This window comes from Strigops habroptila, chromosome 7, assembly GCF_004027225.2.
Source record: "Strigops habroptila isolate Jane chromosome 7, bStrHab1.2.pri, whole genome shotgun sequence".
Lineage (NCBI taxonomy): Eukaryota > Metazoa > Chordata > Aves > Psittaciformes > Psittacidae > Strigops > Strigops habroptila.
The window spans coordinates 33,943,747-33,954,891 of NC_044283.2; positions in this window are offsets into that span (position 1 = coordinate 33,943,747).

The window sequence follows — 11,145 nt, forward strand, 5'->3', positions numbered from 1 at the left end:
GTTGCCCAGAGAAACTGTGGATGCCCCATCCCTGACAGTGCTGAAGGCCAGGTTGGATGGGGCTTGGAGCAACCTGGTCTAGTGGAAGGTGTCCCTGCCTGTGGCAGGGGGTTGGAACTGGGTGAGCTTTGCAGTTCCTTCCAACTCAAACCATTCTGTGTTCTATGATGATTCTGTGAAATGTTTGTGTATATATGGCAAAACCTGAGACTGTGCTCTGTGTGTTTGTAGAAGGTGAGTCACCCAACGTGGTGGCAAAGTGTTGGCAATTTTCGTGATGATGGCTGTCTTCTCGGGCACGTCACTGTTGAGACAGGTTGTGTTGCTCTTTAAATGACAGCCTATCAAAATGAGAACTGAGTGCTGGAATTTATTTCAGTGGGATTTAGGTTGTCTTTAATCTTTGGTGGGGTGTGCCTCAGGTTGCTTGTGACTGAGGTGGTCTAAAGAGCTAAATAGCTAGACTTAGTGGCTGCCTGGTGTGAATAAAGGCTGAAAGATTTGGTTCAGAAGGTACAAGGGCTCTTTTTGCAATGACGTGTAATGCTGATAATATGTCCTCCCCCTCCTCTCCAGTGTGAGCAAAAACTGAAAACTGAAAAGGTAAAATCTTTCCCTCAGCATGGCTTCACAGAGGGGAAGTCATGCTTGGTCTGCCTGATAACCACCTGCAGTGAGGTGACTGGTTTGGTGTATAAGGGAAGAGGAATGGGTATTGTCTATCTGGGTTTTGATGTTACCTCCTGTCACATTCTTGTAGAGAAGCCGATGGGTGTGTGGGCTGGATGAGCAAGCAGTGAGGGGGATTGAAAACTCCACTCCACAGAGAGGGATGATCAGTTGCGTGATGTCTAGCATCCAGTAACTAGTGGTATGCGCTGTGGGTCAATACTGGGTCTAGTCCTGTTCAACAACTTCTTTAATGACCTGGATGATGGAGCACCGTGTACCCTCCGCAAGTTCACAGGTGACACAGAACTGTGAGGAGCAGCTGATGCACCAGAGGATCGTGCTGCCATCCAGAGTTATCTCAGCAGGCTGGAGAAGTGGGCTGTCAGGAACATCGTGAAGTTCAGCAAAGGGAAGTGCCAGGTTCCGCCCCACCTGGGGAGGAATAACCCTGGTTATTCCTGGTGGACACCAAGTTGGACACACAAGCCAGCAACGTGCTCTTGTAGCAAAGAAAGCTAATGCATTTGGAGTGTTGCCAGCAGGTGGAGGGAGGTGATCCTTCCCTGCTACTCAGCACTGGGGAGTCCACACCTGGAGCGATGGGTCCAGTTCTGGGCTCCCCAGTACCAGACAGAGATGGACATACTGAAGAGAGTCCAGCTAAGGGCTACAAGAATGATTAAGGGACAGGAGCGCCTCATGCATGAGAAGAGGCTGAAAGAGCTGGGACTGTTCAGCCTGGAGAAGAGAAGGCTTAGGAGAAGCTTATCAATGTGTACAAATACCTGAAGAAAGTGCGTAAAGAGGACACAGCCAGGCTCTTTTCAGTGGTGCCTGGTGACAGGACCAGAGGCAATGGGCACGAACTGAACCATAGGAGTTTCTGCTTGAACAAGGGAAAAAATTTTCTGCTGTCAGGGTGGACAATCACTGGAACAAGTTGTCCAGAGGTTGTGGAGTTTCCATCCTTGGAGGTATTCAAAAGCTGTCTGGACATGGTCCTGGGCTACTGGCTCATGGTGCCCCTGCTTTGAGCAGGGGAATTGGTCCAGATAGCCTCCAGAGGTCCCTTCTAACCTCAACCCGTCTGTGATTCTGTAATATTGTGAGCTGCCTGTGTCAACATGTAGTTCTGATGTAATTCAGTCCCGGTTTGGTTTGGTATAAAAGAAGTGTATTTTGGTTTGGTTTTTTTTTAAGTTGCAGAGCAGATTCCGCTCTTTTGCTCTATTCTCAATAGAATGATTCATTTAGATTTGGGGCTTCTACACCTGTGTAAACCAGAATAAACGAGAGGGAAGCACAGCCTTTTTGTTTATTGTACTTCACCACGTGTTGCATTGTAACTCGACTCATTAAAGGCTCATTAACATCCATTATACTTATGACTGCTTTGTAAACAATGCTAATTGAATAAGACTTCAGAGCTTAATTCCCTCTAGAGCCCTTTGTAACTCCTAGCTGTGACTTCCTCTCTAGCTGAAGTGGAAGAGAGTATCCCTGTGAGAGATTTATGGGCTCTGCAAAACCTACCCATTTAGTAACGCCATAGTTCAAGCATCCTATTATTATGAACCCTCAGTACTGAGCTTTTTACGTGGACTAGAAACTTAAAGGACTTCTTTTCAGCAAAGCAATAACCTTTGGGTCAGCCCAACTTTGCTCTGACTTCCCAGAGATCAAGTGGACCAAACATTACTCCCTGTTACATTGGCTTCCAGAGAATTATTTCTGAAATGTGCCCTTGTTGCTAATTCTGAGTGATTTAGGATGTTGGGACTGCATTATGGACAGGATGTGCCCAGCTTTGTAAGTTTAAGACTTGGGCTTGTAACAGTCGTGGCACAAATGCAGAAAAAGAGTCTAGGTGGTGGCAACCATCTTTCCATTTCCCTTCCTCTATAGAAACAGTGAGATGATATTGGCAGTCTTGCACGTTGCACTGATGGTTGGCTTTTGCGAGGCTTCAGCTTATGGCAAGCAGAATAAGTGTAAGATCACCAGATTTTTGAAGGCATCCAGTGTAAAGTTTATCCTGTGAAATAAAAAAGAGAAGGGGACTGATGTCTCGGGGTTCCTGCAGAGTCTGTTGTGTCTCTCAGGCAAAGGTGGCAGCCCTATCCAGTTGTATTTTGCAGATTCATTATTGCTAGCTGGGTGGATGGCCTTCCTGCTGTCTCTTTTTCTTGGACGCTGGATGGTTCTTGTTGCTGAAGGCTGAATTATCACCTGTTTCTCTGAATCATATAGCAGCTTTGAGTAATCTAGTGTCTTGCATGTCTTATTTATTCCAAGAGAAAAGAGATGGATACAATCAGAAGAGGAGGTCTGGGACATGCAGGTCAGTTCTGTTTGCTGTTGGGAAAAGGTGTGTTACAAGAGTTAAAGGCTTCCCATTGCTACCTGCGTCTTTATTCTGTGGAAGTCTTGCCTTTTCTGGCTGAGCACTGGCAAGCATCCTGCTTCGGAAAGTTTAGGTTGTCCTTCTTCAAGTGAAGAATGCTGCCAAGGATCCTCTCCTGTTTGTGAACTCATGACCCAAAGGCAATCCCAGAGGGTATGATTACATGTGAAGATGCCACAGATTTCTCAAAATCAAGTATGAAATTGGATTGCATGTCCTGGCTTTAAAGCAATCACTTCTTGCATATATGTACAACTTTGTTGATAACGAGCTGAGACCTCATCTGCTACACAGGCAAACACATGACTATTAAGCACAAAAACCTCCTTTAAAAGCTGTCAAAGTATTTTGGGTAAGCATCACCCCCTGCTCACCCTTTTGTTTGATTATTCCCTAGTGTACCACTATCTAATGTCGGAGAGAGGATAGCAGAGACCTGGTCCAACCTCATAGGCCATTCTGCCAAAAGTGGGTAGATCTGACATAGGAGTACCAGATGGTGACCGAATATTTCTCTGATAAGTCCCCCTTTATAGGTAAAGTTAAGAGTATATCGAAACCCCAGCATGCATAATTCAAGCTCCCAGACTATTAAGGTAAGTGAAAAGTCAGGAGCTTAAAATAATAATAAGCCATCAGATGGTGGGTTATTTCTGTTTTCCCCTAGTTTTGTTTTTTATCTTTCCCTAGCCTTTATGGCTCAGGTTTTCAAGCGTTTCTCGTAACCGTTAGAGTAGAAAAGTAATTTTTTATGAAATCCATGGATCCTGAAGCAGAGGTGTAACCCATCAAATACCATTAGAACTGCTAAATGAAAACAGGATGGTTTTAGGAGCACTAGAAAGGGCGTCGAGGAGTATCAACACTTGTAGCAAACAGGAAGGTTTCTTCTTCACCTAGCAACACGTAAGCATCTTCACTGGGCAGCTCGCTCGCCCTTTCCTCCTGTGTAAACCTTCAGATTTTGTGTGAAGCTCTAGGGAGATTAGGGGTTGGCTACTGCCCTCTAGTGATCTTCGCCATGACCTGAGGGTTCTGACGCGCATTTTTTCTGCTCAAGTTGCTAAATATCAGCTTTGTGTGTGGTCAGGTGCATGAAATCCTGTATTATGATACTGTGCTTGACTCAGGAGACCTCAGGACTTACACCAGGTGACAGTATGGACTGTCTCTGGAGCGGACACCAGCTGATACAGCTCTAAAAATATAGTGAATGCAGTCCAAGCATGCTATTTTAGACATTTATATTATCGCCTAAGTTAGTTCTTTCCCAATTCTTTACAAATTGATATACCTTGCTTCGAATAGATTTTTTTCCTTAAATAAAAATATTGCTGCATTTTAAATACCACTTTTTAATAATAAGCAAGTCACCCTCCTTTCAAAATTATAATAATTATTATAATAATGACTATTGGGAAATGCTGTAGCATGTAAATCACTGAGAAACACAATATTTGGCTCAAAATAACGATTTAGTTGAGCATTCTGTTCTAGAATGAGCAATTGTCTGCTGGTTAAGAAGTCGAATATGTGCTTTTTCACTCAGGTTATGGATTCAACATGCTAGGTTCCCTGGCCAAGTTCTCATCAGGTTTTATAGTAAATGCAAGTGCTATTTGAGCAGAGTTCTGCTGTTGGCATTAGAGGGCAATCTTGAGGGTTTATTTGGCTTTTGCCTATCTGCCAGGCTAGGAACTGATTTAAAGAAGGCTGGCATGTGGCTATTTCGCTCTACTATGCAGACCAAATACAGTACAGTCAATTAAGAGAAACTGTCTCATTAAGCACAGGGCCTACCTGTGTTGCTCATCAGTGAACATCAACAACCACGGGTTAGGAAAAGTGAGTAGTTCTGCAGGTAGAGTGACTGCAATTATGAGATCCTTAACGCAACAAGTGCGTTGATCTAATTGGCCTATGTAATAAGCCCACAAGGAAAGAAAGCCACCTTTGCTTTTATCCTGGAAGACTAATTGAGTGGTTAACAGCTTTGACTTGTTTTCAGCAACACAACCTAGTGAAATGAATGTGCTTAAATTCCCTTCAGTTACACAGACCACTCCAGGTTTTGATTCAGGGACACAAGACTGTCACACATATGAACAGGGCAGCTTATTTGCTCTGCCACACCTCTTATGCTCTTGCTTCTAGGCCAATGAACACTGCTTGCCATCATCTTCAGGTACAACATCTTCATATTTCCTCACTTTTCCTCTGGAATTATTTAGGGCAAAGGTTACGAAAGTTCTTGGCATCTGCCATATGATGTAGGAGGAAATCAGCAGCAGCAGAGTCCCTCGTGCAATCTACTGATATTTTTGGACATATGTTTGGTAATAAAATGTTCCCTTTATCTGCTGCTCAGGCTGCTTCCTATAGAGTAAAAATTGCCTGTTAAAAAAAAAAAAAAAAAGAGAAGTCTTTGAGGCAACTTTATAAAATCAAACCTTACAAAGGTATGAGATTAATTTGCAAAGCCTGGATTTATATGACTTATAAGGAAATGCTCTGGAGCAAATAGAAAGCAAATGATTTTTCATGAACATGAGATTGTCATAGGATAGTGATTCACTGTTCAGCTGAAGGAAGGGAAAAGGTAAAAAAGAGATGGGTAGAAAAAATGGTGAGCTAAGGGGAGTGTGTTTTGGATCCTGAATCACTCCTGTATAAGCCATGCTGACAGCTACTCTGTTTTTGAGGATTGTGCCAAATTCAACATCACTTGTCTTGAAATGATCTTGAATGGTCCTAAAAATAGTTTGGTACTGGAAATGCCAGTTTTTCCAGTAATTTCCTGAAGATGTCGTTAAGATTACTGGCTATGAGATGCAATCCTCTACCCTCATCTCCATGGGAAGATAATGTTTTGTCTGCTGCAATACAGTACTTTAGAAAACTGCATCCTCTCAATTTCTATGATTTCCAGTGTGTCCTAGATATCTTTGAAGATAACTGCATTTATGGCTGACAACTGCAGAGGTAGGAAGCTCTCCTGTCCCCTGACCTGATAGACGAGCCATTCAAAAAGGCGATCAGGGATCTTGCCAGGTGCTATGCCAACAGAGCAGATTTTTCAAGGTAATGGCATAAAGCAGCAACTTGAGGATCCCTATAATCTGGCTAAACCTGAGTCAGGTCTTCTGGCAGCCTCCTTCCCCTGCTGCCCATAGATCTGCACAGAAGGAACCTGACAAGAGTTTTTCCCACTCTGGTAAAGTCATACTGATTCCAGCAAAAGCCAGGAATCTGGAGAAACCCAATTTCCACTAAAATCAGCCCATGGTAATGCATTTGGTAGTGAATAGAGGAATCTCTTAGGTATCTTAATGAGTACAGCACCTGAAATGCAAAAATCCTGGTCACCGTGGACAAACAGGTGCTCCAGATGCATCAGTCAGCCTGCAGTATGTTTAACAGCTCTGAGAACAACTGGAAAGTCCACAGGAGAATTGTCCCACACCCTTGGAAACCTAATAAATGGCAGCTCAATGAAGCAATAGACGCTGCTGCTGCCTGAGCACATCCCACACTGTTACTTCTGTGGAGGCACTTGCAGATGTTTGGCATAGAAGTTGAACGTACAGGGCCAACATATTGCACTTCAACAGAGTGTGTGCTGTCACCTAAAATGACACAGTGGAAGGAGAGAAGGAGTTCATCTCAGGGAACAGTTTTTTAGCAGCTTTCTCCAGTGTTATCATGGTCTGCAGAGCTCCATGTTTCTTCATGCTATCTTCAGACAGTCTTCCTTCTGTCCTGCTCCTGGTTGCCAGTGTGCACCACCTGGGAAGAGAGAACCTTATAATAATTAACAATTAATTAAAAAACAAATTAAATTTTTTAGAGATATGAAAGTAAAAATTATCTGACTTTAATCCTTGCGCCTGAATCGCCACATTATCCTTTCTGCCTAGTCTGACAACTGGCAATCCCATGTGAAGAAACAGGTTGAGGAAGGAGCCCCGTTGCAGCAGATCTGATTTACGGAGCTGGGTTGCGCAAGCTGCTGCTCTGCCAGGGAGGCCAATGGGGCCACCAGCAGCTTACCCCACTGCTCCATGAGCAGACTCCCCCGCTCGACTAATTGAATAACAGGGGAGAAGGGTGATGAGAGATAAAAGTTAAAGCTGGGGGAGTAACTGGTGCTTAAACAGTGAAAGTTTTTCTCTTGTGCCTGCTCTGCACAGGGCTGTGTAACAGCTGTCTGTTTGTAAGTGGTGAACTTGCAGGTCTAGCACCTTGGTAGGTGCTTGCTGCTTGCTCCCTTCTCTTAGCACAGAGCCCCAGTCTGAGGAGACTACCAAAACACTGCACATCAGCAGAGTGGAAACACTGCATTTTAGTAACAAGGCATACAGGGAAATTTTGACAACCATTTTATACTCACGGAGTAAATCATGCTTAGTACCATTCACTGTTATGTAGGATACCCAGTGGCAGTTGTAAGTATGCTGGGAAGGGAATATCATCAAGTTCCTCCAAGAAAACTTTTTCCCTAGCATCTTTCTGTCATTTTCCGTTCTCTTTCTGTCCTCTCTTTTGGAATCCCTCTCTCCACTTCTTCATCCTCTCACCTGGGGCTAGGATGTACACAAGCAGTCTTCTACATATTGCTATTTCCTTTGGTTAGTGTTTTCATGGAGGTGGAAGCCACAACTTCCCCTGTTTGTGTTGGACCTGTGGTCAAAAACCTATAGCAAACACATATTCACTTGACAATTAGAGAAGCAGGCTGTCTGAAGATGATATCGATCCTGGGTATTCTCTTTCAGAGCAAAACTAATTTTATTACACAATCACTGTGCCTTTTAACTCCAAAACAGTCCATCTGAATGTATTGGAGTCACTTCATTAGCGCCAGAGGGCATTAAATTATGTCTCTGATGGCGCTGAAAGCCTCTGTTTTCACATGTTGGCAGTTTCAGCCTATTTAATGTTTTTCTTTACACTTGCAAGTTCATGTTCTTGATTTTCTAAACACAGAGTTAAAACACTGAAATGTCAGTATAAACCTTCGTAATGATTGTAGTGATTTTTACATTGAATAAATATTGATTTCCAGGAAGAGTGCAACTTTATTTTTTAAGGCAGCTAATGTCTGAAGATGACTGTGGTTTTCAGGTATGTGGGGAATCAAGAGGTTAAATTCGCCTCTTCTGTATTGCTTCTGAAGTTAGTGAACTTACATTAGGGATAAATCTGAGCAAACGTTTCTGGGCAGCTGTCAATCTGCTCTGGTCTTTAACCTCAGTGTTACAAAAGCTCTAAATTAGGTCTTGTGGATCTGTTTGGTAACTGAGAGAGATTTCTTCTATGTTCACAGCTACTGAGTACATAAAGGACTGCATGAGCTGCACAGATATCTTCTAATGCTGATGTTCAAGCACAAGCAATTGCCAGACAGGTGCCAGAAGGAAAAAGATCTGTAAGGGATCTGAAAGCCCGGGAATGCACACCATGCAGCAGGGCATGGGACAGGGAGCCCACAGCTAGTACCAGCTGAGACGTACCCTCTGCAGTGCTGTATGGAGGTACCAGCTGCTGTCTGGGAAGTAGCAGAGCCTGTTAGCCAGGTTGGGCATCTTGGTATCATGCTATATGACATATCTGGGACATACCTAGGAACATTTAAAGAGGTACTGCTCATGCGACAGCGATGCAAGAGACCAGCTCACGATCATATTGCAATATTATTACTTAATACTCAACTTCTTTTTCGGTTTATTGTTTTTTGCAAAGCTATGAGAGTCCAGAAAAGAAAAAGAAGCAGCCTTCATTCATGAGTTTTATACAGACATTCTTCACTGGAAGAAGTTTGTTTACCATGAAGATACCTTCTCTTTCATTCAAAGCACTTTTTTTATGTGCTGCTATTGTGTTATGTGCAGCCTGTTGGAGAGGAAGAAAAAGTACAGCCTCAGGCGGAAGAGGTAAAGGGAGAAGAAGGAAGACATTAAAAGAAAATTTAGGAAGAAAACCAGACTGCTTTTCTTGATTTGATCTATTATACTAAGGCATAGTCTTTCAAAGAAGCTGCATTACCAGGGTCATCTTTAAACACCCTGGGCAGAAAGCTCAAGGGAGCACTGCAGGAAATTGTCCAACCCTGGTAAAAAGGAGAAGCACATTGCTTATTGAGCAATTCTCCATTTGTAATCCTTGTTAAATTTCACTCTGATCACTGAGCACTGATTGGATGTGATAGCATTTTTCAGGTCAGACAGCTCTCCCTCTTTTTCTGAGAACTAAATTTTCCAGTACTATTTTGGGGGTTCAGGTGCCTTTATTTAGCAGCGTAAATTTCAGTCTCCAGACACATAGAAGTGTATTTTGTAATACGTTTGCTGAAGGCAAGTTGCCAGTATTCAGTACTCGTAAGACATATTGTCAGTAAGTTTAAGATTTTTAGAAGTTTAAACCAGATAAGCTCTGGTACTTAAGTATTTTGCTAAGTAAGACTCCATCAAAGACTGTTTCTTTTCCATTGGAATTTGTACTCTTACATCTGTGTGAAAGGTTTCTTAGTGAGGTGCTTAACTTGATAAGCAAATAGCCAAACAGCTAAATAAGCTGTTACTGTAGGTGTTTTTTTTCCTGTGGTTCTCAGAAAACAACATGCATGAAAGGTGATACAATCTGACCTCTAAATGCTGTCAAGATTGGTAAACAATCCAGGGTATCTCCTGCAGAACAGAAAAGCTCTTCTAACAGATACAGGTTTGTTGCAGCAATACTAGGTTTAGAATAAACAGTGGATTTGAGTTTTTCCACTATTTGACCTACTTTTTACTGTCCTTTTTGTAGAAAATTGTGTTTTCTCTATCTGACCTTTTCACTGTTCGCCGGCTGTATTTGAAAAGGAGCTTTGAGCCTCACCCCAGGTGTCCCACTGCAGAAGCAGAGTCCTGACCCTTCACTTAATCACAAGGATGCCTTGCGCAATGCTTGAGGTAATTTACATCCCTCAAAACAGGATCCAAGGTTGAGGCACTTTTGTACCACAGCTGGGTGGTTACTCTCACCAGACACAGAGGAGACAGTGGCTGCCTTCCTTCTTGTCACCAATGCACCAGTGCCTGTCTTCCTCTGCGTAGCTTGTCCTGCGTGGTTTTTTCTTGTTTCTTTATTGGGTACATTGACTTCTACAGGTCCATCAGTGTTGTTTTCCAGCTGAGGCATTTAATTTTGTTTTTTCAAGTTCTGCACAGTTGCCATTCATCTTTTCTAATGCATCATGCTAGGAATTAGCCTCCTGGTGCCTTTTGATGAAACTCAGTTTAATTCTGAGCTTTCTTCAGATCCATAATAAGGCTCACAGAAATGCTGGATAGACCATCCCATGCTAGGAGACTTGACGGCTTTCTTCAGGATTTGGTCCAGAGTAGCTCTCCCAACAGCTGCAGCTCACAGTCCATGAGAGACCAAACAGCGTGTATTTGACTTGGATTGAAATGTCAGCCAGGTCTGGACTTTGCTCTTCGCTGGCCTTTCGTTCTGCGTGTTGTATAAGTTTGTAGTCTAAATCACAAATAATCTGTTTGAGGATTTATAAGTCAACATTTTCCAAGGGAGCAGGGGTAGAAGGAGGCCCTTTCGGCAACAGCTTGGCATGCTAAGAGCACAACAATGCTGACACGTGAAATACATAAAAAGACCTTGGCACTGGCTATCTTTCCAGAGCATTCTCTGATTTATTGTGGACTTCGGCACTGCTTTCCTTCAGGTCTCTCTGACTGACATCTGCTTTCATCTGCTACTTTGAATTCTCCTCTGCGCTTGCAGTGTCAGCATACTGCTGTACCTTCAAGTCTTTCTGTGTCCGTGTGAACCTGTGCCCTTCTTTGGCTGGAGAATTTTCTTTGTTTTGTCCCAGGTTCACGCTGAATCTCCCTGTTGCATCTTGCTAAATGTCTTGTCTGAGATCTGAATCATGTCTCATGTTAGAGGTTCACTGAGCTTCTAAAAGGTAGTTCTTTTTGTACTTAAAACCATACCTCTTATAGGTCTCAATGTTATGAGACAACTTACTCTTCATTCTTTTGTATAACGTTGCACAGTTGGCTTCA